The 22,187-nt window shown below is 39.6% G+C and overlaps 1 protein-coding gene across 1 annotated transcript in view; it reads left to right on the top strand.

The window, feature by feature from the left end:
* The first annotated feature begins 1,875 nt into the window (after positions 1-1,875).
* Positions 1,876-22,187, top strand: part of VSNL1 (visinin like 1) — an 81,813-nt gene continuing 61,501 nt past the window's right edge. Inside the window, exon 1 of the mRNA XM_037035471.1 lies at positions 1,876-2,168. The gene's annotated coding sequence lies outside the window, so the exon portion shown is untranslated. The remainder of the gene's footprint in view (positions 2,169-22,187) is intronic.

Genomic DNA, 22,187 nt, shown 5'->3' with positions numbered 1-22,187 from the left:
CCGCGGTCACCAGCACCGAGCGGGAGAGCCCGACCAGGAGGGGAACCTGGGCGAGCTGTGTCTTGGAGTCCCTAGAGCGTTCTCCCCCTCTGCGCAACCTTCCCGGGCAGTCTGGCCCGAGGAAGTGCGTGCCTGGGCTCTGTGCCGGCCAGGCTGGCATTATGCGAGAGGCCACCGCTTCACCGAGGGAGGCACTCACCTAGCTGGAGCTTTTGACTGCCACAGACTCACGAAGCAGTGATTCTCCTGGTCTTCACTTAAGTAGCCATAAGTTCTTCCAAGCAGGACACTCCAGCTTGCAGCCCTCTCCTGGTAGTGATGGTTTGTCAGTCTGGAGCAGCGATTCTCAACCAATGTGCCTCAAGAATTTTTGAAACGCGCAATACATGACTATTTAGTCAGGGGTTCTGACCTCCTATTTTTTTTTTAGTTTGTCAAATTTAAAACAAAAACAACACAGCCAACACAATAACCTAGTGTAAATGAATCAAAATTATACCTGTTTTTTCTCAGATTGGTAAAATATATATATTTTTAGTACGCTGCAGAATTTTAGTAATTAGTTTATTCGTGTCATCAAGTGAAAAAGGTTGAAAACCGCTGGGCTAGAGACCATTTGCCATCGTAGTTGCTCTTGGTGTCCTCAGAGCGGAAAGGTTAATTTAGCAATTTTCCTGGAGGTGATGAGGTAGGTGTGTGAAAGCTCTTGGCGAACTGGAAAGCTCTGTTTAAGGAGAATGGAGATCTTTGATCTTCACTGTGTCTCTAGAACTTCCCTCCCTTTGAAATAGAAGTCCCGCCTGAATGTAAATCTCAGGAGGGCTTTTGTTCACTGCATTACCTCCAAAACAGAGAAGAGTAGGTAGGTGGTCCGTGAATAACATTTGAATGAATGAAAGTACAAACACATACACTTCAGGAAAATGGTCAGATCAGAAATGTATGCAAATTCATCTTGCTTTTCCGGGTAGGGAATTGACCAAACATTTACTGGGCACTACTCTTTGCCAAGTCTTCTAGGCTTTGGCAGGCCCGTGGGGAACAGAGGAGGGCTGGCAACTAGCATTGTTCAAGGACAAAAAAAGTTGGGGGCAACTTATAAGATCACTTAGTTCAAGCCCTCCACCCTGGATTCCAAGGATGATTCATTCATCCCCTCTCCTTTTCGCTTTCCGACCACCTGCACCCCCATTCAGTCTCACTAAAAGCGTATTCAATAAGTGTTTATTAAGTGCACACAGGGAGCGCTTTTAAACATTTGTTGATGGTTGGCATGATTTGCTCCAGGGCAAGTCTAGGACCCTCCAAAGCACATTTCTCCATAGCCGTTCCAGGCCTGGACCATCCTGGGCACTGGGGGACTACTTCAGGGCCTGGCTCCCAGTACTCCCAGCATCAGACCCTGGGATACAATGGCCCATTTCAAATGTCCACCGTCAGGGCTCCTTCACAGGAGCCCAGGTGATGGACTCAGCTTGCTGGGAACGTTTCCTTCAGAGAAAGGGATTTCTGCAGTTTTCTCCTCCACCTGCAGCCTGACAAAAGCTGGGCTGGGGGCCCTCTAGGGCTGAGAGTGGCGGGAAAAGCAGGATCCCTGTGCCGCATCTCTGGCCTCTGCCTTCACCACCAGCCTGAGCACCCGCAGGCATGGTGAGTCCACGTCGCCTGCCCTCGAGCTCTCCAGGTGCTGCGGCTCTGGTAGCCAGGGTATCTTCTCCCATTCAATTTCCTTTTGAGTTTCTGCTAAAATCTGGAGACGTGGAATTCACCGGTGGAAACTCCGAGCCCCTCCAACTGAGCATGCGCCAATGCCAGGCTGCTTTTGGTCACTCGCTCTCGAGTTAGTGGGAGGGGCGGGGGAGGTAAAGCGGGAGGGGTGCCTGGCGAGGTGGCGGCTGGCGCGCCTGCGCACCCAGCTCCAGCGACCCCAGGTTTTCTATGGGATTCCCAGTCTGCAGCAGAGACTTACCGGAGCGTGTTGCGGCTGCCGCTGGGTTTGGAAGGCGCGATCCAAGAGGGATTTAAGCAACCTAGAGCGCCAGAGGATAAAAAAGAGCGTGAGAAAACCACGCACAGAGACAGCTTAACTGTTTGCCCGATTTAAATATATATAAAGAACTGTTGAGTGTTGTCATTTTCGTTAGGTGGCCGTGCACAGCGCTATAACTGTAAGTAGAAAAACAATATTCGTTGCAGTCTGCATGTGTAGTGAAGCCAATTGTCTGAAAGATGCCTTGGTTAATGTCACATACTTTGCTTTGCATATAGATGCGTCTACATGCTTGGTGACAGTTGCTTGGTTAATACTGGCCGTCTGAATGTGCTGTTAGTCCATGGGGGACTTTTGGGAATAATGGGGTGGGGGAAGGGGGAGTGTTTACATACGGTATGTTTAGGGTGGGGGGGAGGTTATCTTTGGCTAGATTTAAGAAAGGTGAAACAGAGGTGATTTTGTAGTTCAAGCCTATAAATAGGAGGATTTCCTTACAGATATTTAAAACTAATCGACTGATGGTGAAGTTTTCCGGATGCTGATAAAACTACTGAGCGGTTGCAGTCAAGTCGCAACCTGTCATTCGTAGGGTTGGTGCAGCGTTTTTCTCACCGTGGAATAGCCGTGAAGGTGTTTGCTAAGTAAACCTGAGTGGACGAGATGGTGTGGAGCGCAGGGTTGATTTCCGAGCGGGATGTTAGTGTTTAGAACCACGCAGCTCGAGGCAAAATAAGCACATTTCTCTCAGTATTTAAAGACGAGTGGATGATGTTTCCTTTTTGATTTTTCGTCACGATGGTGAGTGGGCAGAAAAGGGACAGATGTTCCACCGCACAGTCAGCCGTCTATTTTGAACAGAGTCTGAGACACAGAGCGGCTGAATGGGGAGTCAGATCCAAACTAGTAACCTGCCTTTGCACCCCGTGTTCGCATTCCGGAATACGGGGTTGGGAAATGTGCACCCAGACGGGTTACATTTAGGAGTGTTTCTTTAAAGGAGGAAAGGTCGGTGTGTGTGTGTGTGTGTGTGTGTGTGTGTGCGCGCGCGCTTGCGTGTGTTTTTGAGATAGATTGCTCCTTCCCAGAAGCGGGAGAAGGGTCTTTGCAAGGTCAGCCCCCCTGTGGAAATGTGAGGTGCTGGTGAATGGGGAGGGGGGAGGCCGCCAGAGGAACCGGCGATGCTCCCTGCAAGTGCTCATCGCAGCATTGCCCATATCAGCGCCCAGGGAGATGCAAGAGTGGGAATCCATTTTTCCAGAGTTGCCCTCCTGTCCATATTTTGGAGACTAACATGAAATGGAAATGCAGTGGGTGTAGAATGCAAGTACATACTATCTGTGTTTCACATCCCACTTTAAGACAAAGAGGAGCAAGGGAGATGTATATCTGCTTATTAGAGCATCACTATTATTATTATTATTATTATTTTAATTACAAATTTTCAGGTTAAGTCAAATTAAAAAGGAAACTCTTATGAAAACACATTTTATCTCCACTACCATCAAAAGTGCCTACATGTGTGAGTGGTGGTGGTGTGTGGGGAGGGGGAGGGATTCTACATTACTGAACATGTTACCCATGAGTGCACACACATTGAGCTTGGGTGTTTAACAACCCCAGAAAATGCTGCACTGAAGCAGGTGGGCAGAATGGAACGAGGCAGGCAGACAAGGAAAGAAAGAGCATGGCCAGCGTGTGCTGGATTGCCACAAAAAAGGGCAGATCCAATTTCTGGGATAAAATAAAATAAAATTTTCCCGAAATAGGGCAGCTCATTATAGGGCTCTTTGCCCTTTTGCCAGTCCAACTATTTAGAACTTACTCAAAGGAATTTATAATTTATTTAAATGGATGAAATTTTAAATAGAAAATTTGAGAATATCTTCTCCTTGGAAAATCAAAGTATAAATTATACTGCCTTTCTGTTCTTCCCTTCCTTAGTCAGGGCAGAAGGATCAATCATTTGTCACAGTTGGTCCATATTCCTTGTCACCACTGAGAGTTGAATCAGCTCCACGAGTAGTGCAGGTGTGCACTGCACTGATCATGGGTGGGGGAAGAAGAAGGGGGAGAGTGTCTGGAATTAAAGTTCACAGACATTTGGTCTCAGATCCCCTGGTTCACAGGCTGACAGTTATAGAGGGTCACATCTGGCCTAGACCTTCAAAAGCATCCAGTCCAAATGAGGAACTGAGGCCCAGAGCCATGAGCAAGGGAAAAGTCCATTAACTTCTGGTTCATGAAATAAACAATTAGAAAGTAATGTTGAATGGAAATGGACCCTTCTCTCAGCACTTTTAGCATCCTCTGTGACATTGCTGGATTCTTGAAATACATCATTCTTTGCTCCCAAAACATCTTTTGAGAGGGTCCCAAGAGTTCCCTTTCACACCATAGCACCTCTCTGCCTCTCCTTACTTGTAGGGCCTCTTTATTTCTTTTCCATTGCCACTCACCTCTAATAGGCCCACCTCTTACATGTTTAATCTGGCCTTCCTGGCCTCTTCTGTACCTTAGTTAATTTCTTCAGCTTTTCGGAGTGTTTTGAAAGAGCAGGCAAACCAGTCTGATCGTCAGCTCCTGTCTGAGGACTGCCCAGCCCCATCTCTATCCCCTCTCTGCTGTGTTCCCAGAAGGGTTCAGGGAACCCCGCCTTCAGAGACACTGCAGGCCCCATGCCCATTCTTCTACCTTCTTGCCTCCTCCTGAACTGCTGCAGCTACAGGCACTGGGACATTGTGGAGTGAGGAAGCTGCAGTGTGAACACACCGTGGGCTCTGCCAGCTCTCCTCTGCCTCCTAGAAGGCAGAATCCAGATCCAAGATGCCTGTCTCTGGCCTTCCTGGAAATCTTCCAGATGAAGCCACCTTCAGAGAAGGGGAGGGGGAGGGGGAGAAGAAGATTGAGAGAAGGATGCTTGACTGGCTCAACCTGACCAGACCCTGTGGAGGCCAGCAGTTCAGCTTTTAAAACCCTTTAGGGCCTGCAAAGGGCTTGTGGGGCTCTTCTCATACAGCCCTATTCTCTGTCTTGCTGGAGAGGGATTGCAACGCAGACAACAATACCTGCCTGAGTTACCCTTCTCTTTGCTCCTTTTTTTCTCCCTTTCCTTCACTTGTTTTCTCTATTGTTCCCCTTTCTTCCATGAAAATTTCCTGAGTGTCTATGTCATAAAGCTCCAGACATTTTTAAAGTAACCCAGGTCTTCCTGTTCCTTCTCCAAAAATGTAATCTCTCAGATACTGAGAAAGATAATCCAAACCAACCACAAATGTCCCCTTGAGGGAAATGCCAGGAATTCTTACCTCAGAAGCCGAGGCATTAGAGGAACTAGAGGAAGACAGAGTCTGCGTGTCTGTCTCATTTGAGACAGTGGCTAAATACCCTTGGAAGATGTTGAGGAAGCAAGGTGATGAGTTTCTCAACAGGTTCACCATTTAACAAGTTAATTTAACCCCTCCCCTCATGGCAAAACTTGACTCAATTGGAAAGAGCTCTCTCTTGCGTAGTCTGTTCCTAACAACTGCTCTTGCATCACATGTCACCTGGTCTTGCTGTTCCATTCGGAAAAGAAGCATTCCAGGATTATTCTGAACACCAGGTTGCCTCTACAGACAGCAGAGACTCGTAGCTGTTACGTGCCCTGCTTTGATTTGCTAGGCTATGGATCTCATTCTGCAACAGGCTAACTTGATTAGAAATGCTGTCCTGGGGAAGCTATAGGCTTTCTGTTTGGGTTGCAAACGGCTATGGATTCCAAACATTGCTGAGAAGCTCTGAGGAGAGTTCAACGGAATGACAGTATAACATTAAGATCAAATACATGGTTTCTTAATTCACAAGGGCAATATATTTTAATGTCACTCTAAAGGCCTTTTTTTGTGTGTTGAGGGAGTTCTATATTCCTAAGACTAGTGATTATTTAGGAAGATAGGAAGGTTCTTTTTTAGAAGGAATCATGTTCAGTTAATCTAAGATTGAAATTAACAATGTCCATTTTAGTTGTATGTAGTAGATATAAATATATTACATTTGCTAAAGTATCAAATGATATAAAGATAAATTAATAAATGATTGATATTTCTATTATGCCAGTGATTAATACACATAACTAATAGAGTATATGAGCCAGAAGAGATCCATGTAAATTACTGAGACTGTCCTTCCAGTATATAAAAAAAAGTACATTAAGGAGCATTTTTATCTTAAAGATATATGTACCATATGAGAACACAGTCCACAAGAGCTGAGATTTCAATGACCTTTTTCATATTTCCCCAATATCTGTATAATCTCTTTTATAGTAAATACACTATAATATTTGTCAACTAAATATTTGTTCTAACAAGAATCAGTTGTACGTAACTTGTTAATTATATCAAGAAATTAAAAAGCACTTGAGCAATTAACGTTGCTGTAAATATCTTTGTTACTAAAAGGAAAAGCTAGACTAAAGATTATTTTATAATTTATTTTCAGTAAAGAGATAAAGCACTATGTTAATACCTTTAAGAGTACTTTTTTACCCCACTTACATGAACATCCTCCTTGTAATCTCTTACTAAGTAAAACGACAGATTATTTTTACCTCTTCTCTAGAGTCAACACTAATAATTCAAAGAGGCGATGTCAACCTAGACTATGGTCGCTATGTGTACCACTCTTTTAGATGATGGGTCTCTTGAGCCATGGAATTATTTTAACATGTTCACAATTGAAGGGATTAACCATAAAACCACATTTCTCGTTTATGGTTGGTTTCTAAAGATAACTTATGTTCCCTTAAGTGAATCAAAATAGTTTGAGTTGCTCACAGCTTGATTCACTGAGAACTTCACAAATGGGGTGCCTTAGGGAACTACTTAATGAATGAAACAGAAATGCAATCGCAAATTACTGAAGAATCCTCAAAGAGGTTTGACACTTTAATAACAAGGTGCCTGTGAATACATGAAAGAGATGTTCTATACCCTGATCAGCTACCTTAAAGCATGGAAGGCAGGTGATTTGTTATGACTCTTCGGCTTGCTCTGGGTTTCGCGACTGCCTTACTTCACTGCAGTTCCAACACAGACGACCTGCTGTGTAGCCACCAATTTTTTATTTCTTAGAAGACAATGTGCTGTATTTCTAACCATTTGTTGCATTATTTCCAGGTGAACAATCTATTTTCTTTTGTTCTAAATTACACTTAGGGCTTAGAGTGCTCTCATACACCAGTGCCTTCAAGCTCAATATATCTAACAATAATTGCTGGACTTTTTATAGAAAGTAGATCTCTCTTAATTAACAAAGACTTCATTTTTATGAAGTATTGCTCATAAAAGGCAATGTACTCACCAATCAGTTAAATTTGTGTACAATTATTATAGATCTATAGAACAAATCCTATTTTTTTATTCTTGCTCCTATAGGGACTTCCTGAAAATAGAAATTTGTCACTTTAAGGGTACTTTTTTCTCCTTTCTTTGAATTGTATTTATTATCTCTTAAGCTCTGAAAGTCTATGGACTTTTGAGGAGCTTAATGTAAACACATTTTTTTGCAAGTCATTAGCATGTTAAATGTGCTTTGGAGGCTAGATGAATTTTTTTTTCTAATTCAAACAACTAGACCTTAATATTTCTGCTGTTTCGTATTTCAGAATGTTTATAGCAATTGAAGTTTTCTCAAAATAGTAGACTCTGATTCTACAGGAATTTCTGGTGTTTTATATTTTGCACTGGTTTTATTAATTTATGATTAGTGTGCTAACTGCTGACTTCTTGAAATATAATCTTAAATTACCAGTGACATGTCCCATTGGAGGTCCGTTAAGCATTATCAATAAAGTTGACATGCTTATTAACATAATAGTTTCTTTTTAACATATCAAATAATGCTGCAGAAGTCTGACTCAATTAGCAACTTCAGTTTGTTGGAATTCTTTGACATTTGATTCTACGGGTTAATGGAAGACTATCAATTTTGTTTATTGCAGAAGTTCAAGTGTTTTTAAAATGTATACATAAGGTGCTTAGTGCTTGCTTTCTTGGCCATATGGGAAATTTTATGAAAACTGAAAAATGACTGCAAAATAAGGTTAATTTTTTAATAAAATTGTTAGTTTTCTTTTAAATGTTTCTAAAGGTATTCTTTTCTCATAGTGACATGAAAACCATCAGTTTAATCTTTCCTCATTTTTAGTTTGTGAATGGGGAAAAATTTCTCAGCCCTTACCAGTGTTTCAGCTGGCTCAAAAGAAATGAGAATAAATGTAAACTAGAGTTTTCAAGCTAGATATACTTAGATAAAAATCTCCAGTCCCAGTTTATTAGTTCTGTGACCTTGAATAAGTTGTTCACCCTCTCAGCCTCGGTTTCCATTAAAAATAGTAGTTCACAGGATTCTTGAACAGAAAATAGAAGCTATATATGTAAAGAATATAATGCCTCATGATTAAAACTGTAAAATAAATTATAGTTACTATCATTCCTTTCATGAGAAATCAGTGGTTCATAAACCACTTTTAGTCTCTGAACAGTAGTAATCCCATTCCTGATGGAACCTCCGGATAACGAATTGAGCTATTAAGAGCAATGAACAGTTAACAGTGATTAACCTACAAAGCAAATGACTTTTGCATAAATGCACCAAGCATTGTGTAGTCACTGTGGAATCAACACTAAATAAGATACAGTCCCCAATGAGGAAGACAGAGAAACACATTTCAGTGAGTCAAGGGAAGTAAAAAATTGATACAGATACACAAAGGAGAGAATTTCTAGGAGAAATACCTCCACTGAGTGCTCAAACTTCCCATTTTTCTCATTCTTTATTTAAATGAACTCCCTTTCCATCCCACCTTTTCTTCCCATCATTATTCTGCCATATACATTGTGCAAAACAGAATGTGGAACTAAGAGGACATTTTTATGTTTGTTTCCTTATTACATACATTTTTATTTTAAGATCATCTATCAATTATTTTTGAAAATTGTGTGGCCCTTGTGTCCCACCCACACCTCCAGTAGATTACTGAACTTTAATAAAAAGCATTTTAAGATCACAGCCTTTTGGTGTCAATATTATGCCACGATACTTCTGTCCTTTAATAACTCCCCCAAAAGGGATTGCTATCTGGTAGTCTCCCCCACCGCCTAGTGTTATTCCAACTAATTTTATGACTAATTTTTCAATGTGTATCTGTGGGAGGACTCTTCTGTGATCTACTCTTTCATTCTTCTTCCTGGGGCTTTCACAATAAGGAAAATAACCCTCTTTCCTACTGTACTGGAAACCTGTTCCCAGCCCCTCTACACTCACATACACTCACAGTCCAAATACACACACTTGCAGTCCAAATGGCCTTATTGTCTTTAGCTTCTCCTAAGAGCCTTTTAGCATCTCCCTTCTCCTCCTATTTCCTGCCTCATTTACTAGGGAATTTCAAGTGTGTTGCTCATCTGTGGTCAACAAGGAACATCCTCTCTCCCTTTGAAGGCTATAAAAGTTGCACCTAAATTCTGAAGTTCTTTTGTACAGTAGAAGTCTTGGGTGATTCACAGAACTGGGTAGGACTTTTGGTGGCTCTTAATTTGGGGAGCTTATTTTCTCACCTGTGAAATGGGGATAACATATTCACCTTATGGAATGTTGAAGACGTTATATAAAAATACCACCTAAAAGAGCATAATGGGTAGTAGATTGTTCTTCCTCCCACCCCAGATCCCCACCATCCCTCCTGCCCGTCTTCTTCAGTCTGCACTTCATCATTTCCCCTAGCCTCATGTTCTAAGTACTCTGCTCTTTCCAAGTATATTTGCCCTAATCTTCTGGTAGTTAAGTACTGGCTAATACACACACCTCCCAGATAGCCGGGTGAGTGTGGTGTTAGAAGAGGTATACTAACTGAATCAATGCCCTGGCTCGGACCAGTGTCACTGCATCTGTGTGGGAGCGCTCGTCCATTTATTTAAGACACGTCTCCTACTAAAGTTCTCAAAGCTTCTAAAGCCTAACATCCAGTTCATGAGCAGTTCTTCCCTACTCCACTGATTCACAAATAATCTCTGGGGACCTCTTCCAGCCTGTATTTGTCTTCTGACCTTTATCTTCTCTCTGCTTTACCTTTTCCTCTGAGGTGCCTGTGACACCTTCCAATGACACTCTTACTTCACTTCTTTGTGGACCTAGCACGATCATTTACATGCCTTTTGTCCATGATACAAATGTCAATGAAATAACACCAAATAACTGGCACAAAGGGAGCACTTGTGGTGCACACAATCCAAATGGAAGGACAGGCCCAGGTCAGGGTTTCATTTGTTGAGTGTTTGTAGGAGTGTGCGCAGGGGCAGGGCAGAGAACGGATCTCAAAGCTGGGGTGAGGGACAGATGCACATACACACTGATACACACACCACATGTATGTGCATACATGATATGTACACAATGCGTTCAGTGGGCTGGCATAGATTGTTTTACATTTTTAAGCAAAATCTCCGAGAGCAAAGAGCTTCCTAATGAATCAGTGCTTATGAGGCAGCATTAAAAAGAAGACCTGTTGAAATTTCCTCGTTCTAGATGAAGCGGCTGAGTTGAAAGAGAGGCTAGTTTCAATTTGGTGCTAAGGACATTTTAGATTTTTTTTTAAAAGAAATATTTCCAAGGTATTCATAGTTATTTCCCCTCAAAGAGTTTTGTAGAAACATTTTTGAGGGAACTAGAACTTCCTCAATCCCATTCTTAGATATTCCCTGCACACTTCTATATTAGTTATAAATCTCAGTGGTCCAGTTGTAAAGACCCCAGTATCTATATATTGAGCTTTGCTTAGCCTTATTTCTCCAATGTCTGTTCAGGGAACTTATGTTAAAAAACAGTTGTTACCATCTCATAGCTACTTTAGAAAGACAAAACCTGAACTACACCCATATAATGGGAAGTGTGTAAAACTAGGAGTCATTCTGTGTGTTTTAGGCATCACACCTGTAGTCATCACAAGTGTGAAGTCCCAGAAGAATTACTTACATTTTCTGAATTTTGATTTCCTTGTGTGAAAATAAAGATGAGACTACCAATCTTCTCTAGTTAGCAGTTATGAAATTGAGATGACATTGAATATATTCTATGGGTTATATAGTGCTATGTGATGGTAAGAAATGTATTATTATCATACAACTTTAGAATTTTAGTTTATTTTTGATAAAAGATATAATTTAAAAATCAAAGTACCTGTCTTGTGCAAATTATTGTCAAGGTTATATCTGCTTTTCCACTGCTTGGTTCAAAATTGAGCTGAAGAAGAGGAGGTTGAATTGTAGATAAGTGGAAATTTATGTTTAAATTAGACTGAGCTTTAAATTTTTTAAAAAGATTTTATTAATTTTTAAACAGAGGGGTAAGGAGGGAGAAAGAGAGAGAAACATCAATGTATGGTTTCTTCTCACATACCCCAACTGGGGACCTGGTCCACAATCCAGGCATGTGCCCTGACTGGGAATCCAACTGGCAACCCTTTGGTTTGCAGGCCTGAGCTCAATCCACTGAGCTACACCACCCAGAGCCTGGACTGAACTTTTTAATACCTAGAAACAACCACTTTTCTGATACCTGAAAGTAACCTGAAAAAACATAAATAAGCCCAATAAATCATCCTAGGATGGAAAAGGAAAACACAGTAGAGCATGTTCGAGGCAGTGATAAAAAGAATAAAGGTAAATAGTCAACCCATTCAATGAACTGGTTATAGAAAGAGCTGTACAAAGTGCCATATGATTTGTCCACAAAACAAGAGGTCTAGGCAAAGGAGAAACTGGAAAAGGATGATATTCTTCCAGAGAGGTGCTCTGTAGGCGGCCGTGTACACAGAAATTTTGGCTGTTAGCCAATATCCAATTCATCTGAATATGGGAAGTTATTTCTAGGCTGATTCATGAGAGCAAGGGAATGAAAACAGAGATCATTTATTTTTTATAATAATCACTAGCAGTGTTGTAGAAAACTTGGAATATGCAGAACACTGTGGTGGACATTTACACACAGTGCTTCATTGAGTCCACATTACAGTTCTACAAGGTAAGTGCCTGCAAGTTATGCTTCATTTTGTGACTAAGTAACTGTGTCTCAGAAAGTAGTTTATACAGGGTCACGCTGCTACTAAGTGAAACAATGTTATTTAAACCCAGGATTCTCTCTGCCAGTCTACACAGGCTTAATAAACAAAACTAAACAAAACAAAACTTTTTAAATACTATGGAAACCATACACATTTGAAGAGAATAATGTCATGAATTTTCATTTACCCATCATCCAGCTTTAAATATTATTAAGGTCACTTTTATTCCCCCTCCAGTAGGTTAGCTTGAACAAATTAAGACATTATATTCTTTCATTTATGAATAAGTATGTATCTACAAGGACTCTTTAAAATATGTCCACAATACTGTTACACACACACACACACAAAACAAATATCTCCACATATGTAGTCAGTGTTCAAATCTTGTAAGAATTGTAGTAGTTTACCTGAATCAGGATCCAAATAAGGTCCTATACATTCTGGTTGCCTAACAGACAGTAGTCTGCTTTACATAAGACACCTATACAAGCCCTGCTTCTCTCATGGCTTCAGAGATGAACGTAGCTACTTCGACAGTTACTTAACTTTTGTAAAATGGAGATTATATCCCTGAGATTGCTTGCAAGGATTAATAGCATAATGTCTATGAAAGTGCTTAGCACAGTCTCTGGCATGTATAAGGCTTTCAGCAAACGTTAATTTCCCTTCCTAAAAAAATTTTAAAAGAAAAACAATGGAATAATAGGCCAAGGAGCTTGAGGAAACTTCTTGGAGTGCTTTTGGCTGCTGATCCCTTGAGATATCTCCCATTTTGTTTCTGGATGGAAATTTGACCACAGTTGTGCAAAGTGGCCAACAGCTTAAAGCTCTGAATCCTCCCCACTGCACGTTTATGGCTCGTATGGTTTCCCACATGAAAAGGAAGCAAATTTGTGACTTTAAAATGATCTCAAAATCAGAAAAATGACAATGTTGTAAAAATGTTAAATTTCATGCCAATTAAAAATAATACCAAAATGTATGATATGTTAGTAGAGGTTGATATAATGTTGCAGAGTTCATAATTTAAAAACTATTAAATAGAGGCAATTAATTGGATTCAAATTTAAATTTGTTTTTTTGTTCGGATGAACTTGGGCAAGTCATTTCACTCCTTGTTTCTCAGTTTCTCAGGGTATAAAAGAGAAGTTCTGCATAAAATAATCAAAAGATTAGACATCAGCAACATGGGAAAATGATAATAAAAGTGGACTATAAATCAGAACCAAACCAATTCTGACTACACCACTTAATGGCAGTGTGGCCTTAGGCAAATAATTTAATCTTTCTGAGCTTCAGTGTTCTCATTTGTTGAGTGTGAATTTAACCTGTCTCACTAAATTGTTGTAAAAACTGTGGATACTACATATGAAAAGCCTAACAGAACCTTAGAATTTAACTGACCCTCAATTTTTAACAATTAAGTAGTATTTGCTGTTCTTAACAAGCTTTTCATTTAAATTGAGAAATTCAATGAATTCATAACCAAGAAGTATACAGTTGAGTACAGCTGGCATGTTAGCTCCTGTTTGGGGTACATAGAAAACCATTTGTGAAGGTAATGTATACTTTTTCTAGAACATAAATGTTTGAATTCAGAACATTGTGTTTATAAAGGCTCATAGCACAGTGACAGTAACAATGTTCTGGTACTTTGTGTGGCTGCGTATTTAGTAAATATAAAGTGAGCGGCTTCTTCTATGTTTCGTGAGAATAATTAAAATGCCAACCAGAGTACTCAGATTTTTGTGATAGGTCTAGAAGTTTATGCATCTGTGAATGAAAACTCGTGGGGCATTGTTATAACAGAAGAAAGGCTACAAATTCATACAGCATTCCAGTCAGCTTCTCTAGATTATAGCTACTGGTTCCTACGGTGGATAACCAGAAATCATGGCACATGTCTGAATTTGGAGCCAGTTTGGACCACCAATTGCTGACTGGGTGATTGGGTTTATCTCATTAAAACAGTGCAAATATTCCAGTTTTGTGGTTGTCTGGGAGTAGAGATGAGTAGAATATTTCTTTTTTTATTAGGTGAAGGAGACAGAGATTACTTTTTCCTTTCAGAAGACTTTGTATCTAGTTTTACAAACTCATTTGACAAAACCCTAAGAACTAGAACTAAAGAAGGCTGCTATTGGCGTTCTAAGAAATTCACTGAACAATACTCACTCCTTCAAGTCTCTACTCACACAAAAGCTCTTAAACAGCTTGGTGAAGAGCTGGGAATTTGCTCTTCTTAAGTGCTTAGAATACTTCCTTCTGAGTAAAAAGAATAACACCTGCTCATTGTAGAAAATTTGGAAAGAAAAACATAGAAAAAAGAATAAACTCACCTATGATCTGTTATTTATTGGCTAAATTTTCTTCCTTTGCAAATATTGTTTCTAATAGAGATGACTCATTTCTTTAAAACGTATATCCTACTTTCTTTGCTCCTTAGTATGACCCTTGCAACTAAAAGTCCTCACAGATGTCATTTTAAGATATTATATCCCATTACATATATGGACAAGATTTACCTCACTGTTCTCTTATTATGTATTTTAACTTTTTAAATGCCGCTGAAGGGAACATCTTTGTGCACATTACTCACTACCACTTTAAGAGTAGCCTGGACAATGTCCTTGGCATAAATTTCTAGGCATCATGAGTAGAATGAGTAGTTCCTTTGAGCCTAAGCCGGCTGCCTAGTGACAGAGGGTAGGATTCTAGAAACCAGTAGGCCAGAGGAGTCATAACATACAGTACTTGGTCTGAACCAAGTACTAATTTGTCTAAACTACTTAGTAATTTTCAGGGCCGACTTTATGAGCAGATGGCTGCATTCCTTCTGGAAGCTCTAAAAACTCTCTTCTGATCAAAACCTATCTGCATTTGCCTGAAATCCCATCACTTCTGTCACTTTGTTTTGGAACAGGAAGTCGGGAAGACAGCCAGATCTAGGCTGAGATCCCAGAACTCTGGTTTATACCGTTTTAATGGCATGTTTTGCTTTTATTATCATTACTCCTACTACTCCTACTACCACTATCATCATCATCCTCTTCATATCATTTCCAGTAGTGGCTTCCTAATCGGCCTGTGAATTCCTAGAAAGCAGACCCGGGGCATTATTCATCTTTGGATCTGTCGTAGATCTAAAAGGAGTGGGCCAGGTGATAAGTGACTGTTAAAATCATGGTATCTTGACCAAGCAGAATGCTTGTCTAATATCTCTGTCTTTTAAAACATGGCATCCAGCACACTGGCCAATACAAATGCATCCATGGTCCTGTGTGATACAAGGTGCGTAAATTCAACATTTCTGGTCCAAAGAATAGAAACTCTTGGATCCTGACTTGCTTTCATTTTCAGGTTAGTTTTTAAAAGATTTCTGTACCATGTGCAGGCAGTGTCCGTGTGCCAGTGAAGACACAGCACTTATCAGTTATTATTACAAGAACCACGGTTATTAAATTGCACAGTCGTATATGAGCACAGCCTAATAAAAAGAGTCAAATTCTAAAATAATGTCAAGTCGTCACTTCTTAAATCAATTGCAGCATGAAAAGGGCTTGGCTGGCAGGCATGGAACCAGAAGGAGAATTATAGCTGCAGTGTCACAGCCCTGAATTCAAACCCCAACATTACCACTCGCTCGTTGTGTGGCTAAAATTTCTTTGCCTAAACATGGAAACTGTTAGGTCTACCTTGCATGGTCCTTGCAAAGATTAACTAAGATTAGCAATCAGGCATACTTAGGACAGAGCTAGGGATAGAGTGAATATACAATACCATATAGTTATCAGTATTATTGATTACAGGGATATGAGACTAACTAAGGCCTCTAGGTCCTTTCATGGCTTAAATATAAAGAAAGAGCCCTGGCTGGCATGGCTTAGTGGGTTGAGTGTGGGCCTACCAACAAGAAGGTTGTGGGCCAGGTCCCCAGTGGGACCATGTTTCTCTGGCACATCGGTGTTTCCCTCTCTTTTGTTCTCCCTCTCTTCCCTCGCTCTAAAAAAATAAATTTTTAAAAATCTTATATATAAACCAAGCTCTTAGACTGAACTTCTATTTAATTGATCAGTGTGTTCCCAGAGCCAAGTCCAGTGTATAGCATACCACAGAGGTTCTATAAATATGCATTGAATGAACGAAAGAAAACCAAAGAGATGGAATAGGAAGATGGGAATTACTGGCCACATGAGGAGATATTTCAGGGGCAAAAGGCCCTTACATCTGCCTGGGTTTCCTCATGTAAGTAATTTCTACTCTTGACAGATATTTACACCTTATGATGTTCAGGTATTCCAAAACTGTCCACAGTTAACTAATCAAAAAAGAAAAAGAGGAAGAGGCTTTTTGGGGTGTGTAATGTTTGTAAGTGCTCATGGCGTCTCCCCGTGCTAAGGACACTACAGGTGCTTTGTTTTGCATACCTATATGTCACTCATTTTTATAATTCTTTTGATGAAGAAATTGACACCACTAACAGGGACCGAGTAATCTCCCTAAAGTCGTAAAATTTGTAAGTAATAGCTCTAAGATCAAATGTGGATCTGTGCTCTTTCTACTTACTTCCTCTTTTTGTTTTTATATTCTTTATGTTGCTTTCATATGTGGCATTATCTATCTCATCAATTCATTCATTCTTTTAACAAGCAGCTATTAAACATCTACCATTTGTCTAGTACTAGATATATAGGGTGAACTAAAACAGCCATAATCCCTGCCTTCATAGAAATCATAGTCTAGTTAGAGAAATAGATATTAAACAAATGATCATGATATAGCATAAAATTATAAACAGGATTAAGTACCATAGAAGAAACTTATACTATGCTACAAGAAAATGTTAATAGAGAGATCTATTTTGAGCTGTTTGACATAATAGGTAAATCATTAGAAGAGTGACTTTTGAGCATATTTGAATGGTAAAAAGTCAGCCTTGAAAAATCTTGGGAGAAAAGAATTCTAAGGAGAAAGGAAAACTAATGCAAACCAGCTAACATGAAAATAAACTTGATCCATTAAAAGAGAAAGCCACAAAGGGGGTATGGCTGTGGCATAGCAAGCAAGATATACTGACAGAAAGTAAAGTTGGAGAAGTACTCTCAAAGCGTGCTCTTTGAACAATCAGTTATATGATCTCCTTATTGACAGTTAAGTAGGGGCCAGAATATTTGAATACAGCTATCAAATGAATAAAAACTTTAGAAACTAGCTAGCAAATGAATTCCTTCTTGTTCTGATGGTCCTTCCTCTTTTAATCTGAATTGGAACCGAAATGTTTTTATTTTGCATTGGCCTGATGTATGCAGTAGGAAAAGCAAGGTATGTAGGTAAGTCTGGTTGCTCACAGAAAACATCCTGTGGAGAGGTTTTTAGATTTAAATCTGAAAGAGACCCCCAGTCACACATAGTAAGTGGAGCAGCCCAGGATACTTGTGCCAAAGTGATCAGTTAGCACTAAGAAAAAGAGGAAAAATGAGGAAGAGGAGGAGAGCTCCCATTTTATACAATGCAATATTCAAGACTCAATATTCTTCTACATTATCTTTTGTCTTCACAATTTACTTTAAGATGAGGAAATGGAAGCTAAGACAGGTTTTAATAGCTTGATTGAGGTCATGCAGAGAGTGAGAATTAACTCTGGAATTTGAATCTAACTTCTCTAACATTTTCCATTAGGTTATCCTTCCCACCCTCAAGTTTTCCAGCGTAGTCCATTATTCCTCAATCCCCCAGCATGCCATGCTCTTTTGCACCTCATTGTGTCTATAATTTCTGCTCACCTTGTCTTTGGTCATCTATGGCAGAAGGTAGCTTCTCCTATGCAGCTTTCCTTAATTCCTACAAATGTTTCCTCTACCTTCCCATACAGCTGTACAGATCTGTGTTGCAAAGTTTTATTCATTCGTCCAGCCATTTATTCATCTATTCAACTATTAATTATTGGACATAAAACCGTGAACAGGACAGCCATAGTACCCATTGTCATGGAACTTATGGCTAGAGAGGATTAATTTGCCAAGATGTCAGTGTCTTTAAGAAATGTCTTTATCAACTCTCCTTTATCTTACTTGTTCATTAGTTTGTCCATTCAATAAGTGCCTACTGTGCTAACAGAGACCTGATACAAAACTGAGACTCTTTCAAAACTGAAAATTTAGTGTTAATGTGAGTCTAGAAGTATGAGGTACGAATAGCAACAGATAAAACTGAAAACCGGAAAATGCACAGGCAAGGTCATGTGGCTCCTATGAAAGAACTTAGACCTTTTATTCAGGCCACGGGAAGACTAATCAGGTAGTTGTAGTTCTTGGGGAAATAAAAAGGCTGAAAGAATGCCTGAGGTAAGGTAGAATCAATGGGATAGATGGCAGAAGACGAATGCTATGGTTAGACATGACAAAATTTCTCACTAATTGGAATCAGAGAACAAGAAAAGGAGAAGTATACACTAACTCCTAAATTTCTGACTTAGGCTTGTAAATTCATCCCTCTTCCCTGAATTACTGGACCCGAATTACTTAGGTGAAGATAAGCCCACTATATTCTCTATTGCCCTATGCTTTTCTAGAAAGTGAAGGAGTCCATTTCTCCTGCCCCCTTCCTGGTGTTTGTATTGATGGCCTGTGGAGGAAAACTGCCTTGGAAGAGAACTTTGGACTTGAAATCAGGAGACGAGGCTCTGGACCTAGACCTAGAGATGCACACTACATGCCTTGTGTCTTCTATAGGTCTTCATTTCTCATCCAGAAAAGGAAAGCATTGACCTAAACTAATATCTATTTATTTACTTTTAATTGATTTGTAAGGAAGAAGAGATGAAAACAACTGACTTCATTTTTGCAGTAGTTATAATTACAATGAATATTCGATGTTGTATGTCTCTTTTTTCCACTTAAAATGTTATAAGTAATTTGCCATTTTTCCACATAGTACTCACAATTTTATATTCCATTGAGTTAATGTGTCATACTTTACTATGCAATTCTGTAATGGGGAATGGTTATTTAAAGTTCTGGAATGGTGGGTTTTTGTTTTTTTTTTAGTTCTGGAATGTTGAGCATTATTAAATGAAGCTACATTAAACAGATCTTTTTGTATAACTTTTTTCTCTGAGATCATTTCTTTAATATAGCTTCCCCCAGTATCAAAAGTGTTGATATTTAATGGTTCTTGATTTCTGTGTTTTCTAGTTTTACACCAACATACAATTTTAGTGATTTATTATTTGTAGGACTGAACTTGGCCATTGTTATTTCATCTTTTGTTCATATTTTTGTGCAGCTTTCTATAATATCCTCTTCCCATTTACTTTCAAGCATCTTCAATACTTAAAAGATATTTATACTGCATAGCTCCTCATTTACTTATTTGCTTTTTTCTGGCATTTTTAGACTCCCTAAATTTTGAATTTTTATGTAGTTATATCAGTCAATCTTATCTTTTATAGTTTCTGCCACTGCTTTTAATGTTTAGAAAGTCTAACAACCTTATTAAGTAGGTTAAACATGTTTTTCTAGGTTTGTTTATTATTTGTGTTTACTCTGGGATGAATTATCTATTTATACCCTCATCATTCATCTCTTGATTCTAATGGTTTCCTTAATAACTGTATTTTTTTATGTTTTAAGCTATGCGTATACATACACAATAGCTATTTACATTTGACTACCATACTTTCAGTTTATAATTGTTTTTTACTTAATTTTTATATTAAAGTGTTCCAATAGGTCTTTTAAAGGATGGTATGTAACATAATTCTTGCTTACTTTATTCATCAAATTGATTTCAAGTGATGATGATGACATTACTTGCAAAGTTATATTTCCTTTCTCCCTTGTTCTGAAAAATTTCCTTGATCATATGTTAAGTAATTATGTATAGCTGGATCTATTCCTAGACTCCTTGTTCCTTTATGCTGATCTATAAGTCTATTTTTGTGCCAGTAAATCTTTCACTTATTTAAGGAGAGCTCAAGTTTCCTCTCCTGTGTCTTTGCTCCTCTTGGCTTAAAATTCTCAGTTCCTTCAACTGCTGCCTTTGTGGAAGGAACTGCTGCTTTTGTTGAGTGTGGCACCCAAGCTCCTCCCCTCACTGCGAGAGATCAGAAGGTCGCATTGGTGAGGTAACTGACCAAGCTGTGGCGTGCCCTTCAGTTGCCTTCCTTGGGTAGAGAAATGCGTAGATCAGGGCAGCACCCAGTGAGAAGGAGAATGATGAACCCGTACATTAACATAGCAGTTTTTGTCCCAGAAAATACTTTCTTGTTTCCTCTCTCCTTTAATAAGGCAGAATAGCTAGGAGGAAGTAAGAGAACTTCCAGGGTTCAAATCTTAACTCTACTATTTTCTTGCCCTGTGACCTTGAGCAAGTGTCTTAAATTCTCTAAACTTTATTTTCCTTGACTGTAAAATGAAGAAATACTGGTATTTACTTCATAGAGTCATTATAAAGATGGATTATATTAATAATTATATTAATAATTCATAAACATATAGTATGTGATGAGCTATAATTATTACTGCTAAAATAGCACTTATATGCATTTATTATTTCATTTAACATTTTGAGGTGGTTATTAACATGTACAATTTAAAGCTGAATAAATGGGGTAGGAGAGGTTGAGTGACTTTCCCAAAGTCACAATATCCTAGAAGTGTGAGAGTTGGGATGTCACCTCATCTCACTCCCAGGCCCATGCTCCTTCCTGTACATAACATTTCTGCACAGCGTGATATACGGTTCATATACCTGGGCCTTCGGGTTCTGCAATGGTTACATAAGGTGCAGCTGTAAAATCTTAGGTGAAGATAAGTAGAAGGCTCAAATATATGGTTGTCTCGAGGTTTCCTTTTGGTTTCACTACGGAAATGTGTTATATTAATGGGAAGGAGAGAGATGGTTTTATTTTAATCTGCAAATTAGCTGACGAGGGAACATATCCATTCAAACTAAGTATTACTCAACATACTGCTCCATGTGACAGCGACACAGGCCCAGAAGCATTTGTTATCCCCACAGGGTGGCAGAGGAAGCAACACTTCCTCTTGTTCAGCACGTTACCTCGTGCTCTCAGAAGGCCCGTGGGTGTGAGGGAGGTGGGTGGAGGATGCCACCTTAGCAGCCGGTGCGCACCACTGCCAAATCAAACAGAACCGGAAGGTCTAATTTTAGCCCTGTCAGCCTTGGCATTGTCCCCTACAGCCAAGATATTTTTCATACACCACAATGAAGTGCTTTGTTCCAGCCTTGTTGGATACTTCACAAAGGCCCAGAAAGGACAGGGTGAGCATAACTCACAGCTAGAAACACATCAAAGACAGGAACCTCCCTGGAGAGGGTCAGCACTCCTCTGCAGCCTTTGGTAAATGTGTCCTTTCTGCCCACTCACGTCCCTCCCAAAGATCCAAGAAGGGACATGTGGTTGACTGTTCTTCCTCCAGCTTCTTCTTTGTGAAGCTCCTGTTAGCTGCTCATCAACAGGTGTCCTTGCTCCTTCCTGCCCGGTGTTTGCAATTTACTTCCTCTCTGCATCCCTGCCCAACAAAACCCACTTCTTTTCATATCCGAGTCTTGTTTTCTTGCCTAAAATGTCCTGAAAAGTGCACTCAGTTAGGAGCTACAAACAATTTTACAATTTACAGACTGCCTCCATGCTTTGTTCCCTGCAACGACCTATTGAATTAGGTAAGGTGGCAAGTTTCGTAAAACTTTTGAAGATGAGAAGCCTGAAGCTCAAAGAGGAGGTTGACTTTTTCTAAGGTCACAAAGGAAAATGCTGCTGGTTAGGACTGAAACCCAGCTTGATATTTTAAGGAAAGGTGTCCCAAGAACCTATCAAAGCAAAGAAAATCCACACTGGCCATTTAAGAGGGCCCTGGGAAAGTATTCTGAGCTTATCAGCTGGCTTCATGGCCCACAATTCTAGGTTGAAGACCCAGAATGGAGGCCCTTACCTTCAAGGTAATCAGCATTTCCTTATTTTCTGAAAAGACGGCAGGGAAGGTTGGTCTGCAGACACATCCAGAGATACTACTGTTGACAAAGAAGAAACTGTATTTTCCATCTACCCTTCTAAGTTTTGGGTTCAGC

This window comes from Sturnira hondurensis, unplaced genomic scaffold (genome assembly GCF_014824575.4).
Source record: "Sturnira hondurensis isolate 20B ecotype Veracruz unplaced genomic scaffold, ASM1482457v3 Scaffold0022319, whole genome shotgun sequence".
Lineage (NCBI taxonomy): Eukaryota > Metazoa > Chordata > Mammalia > Chiroptera > Phyllostomidae > Sturnira > Sturnira hondurensis.
Note: the sequence above shows the minus strand (reverse complement) of the source record. Positions and strands in the feature narration are given on the sequence as shown.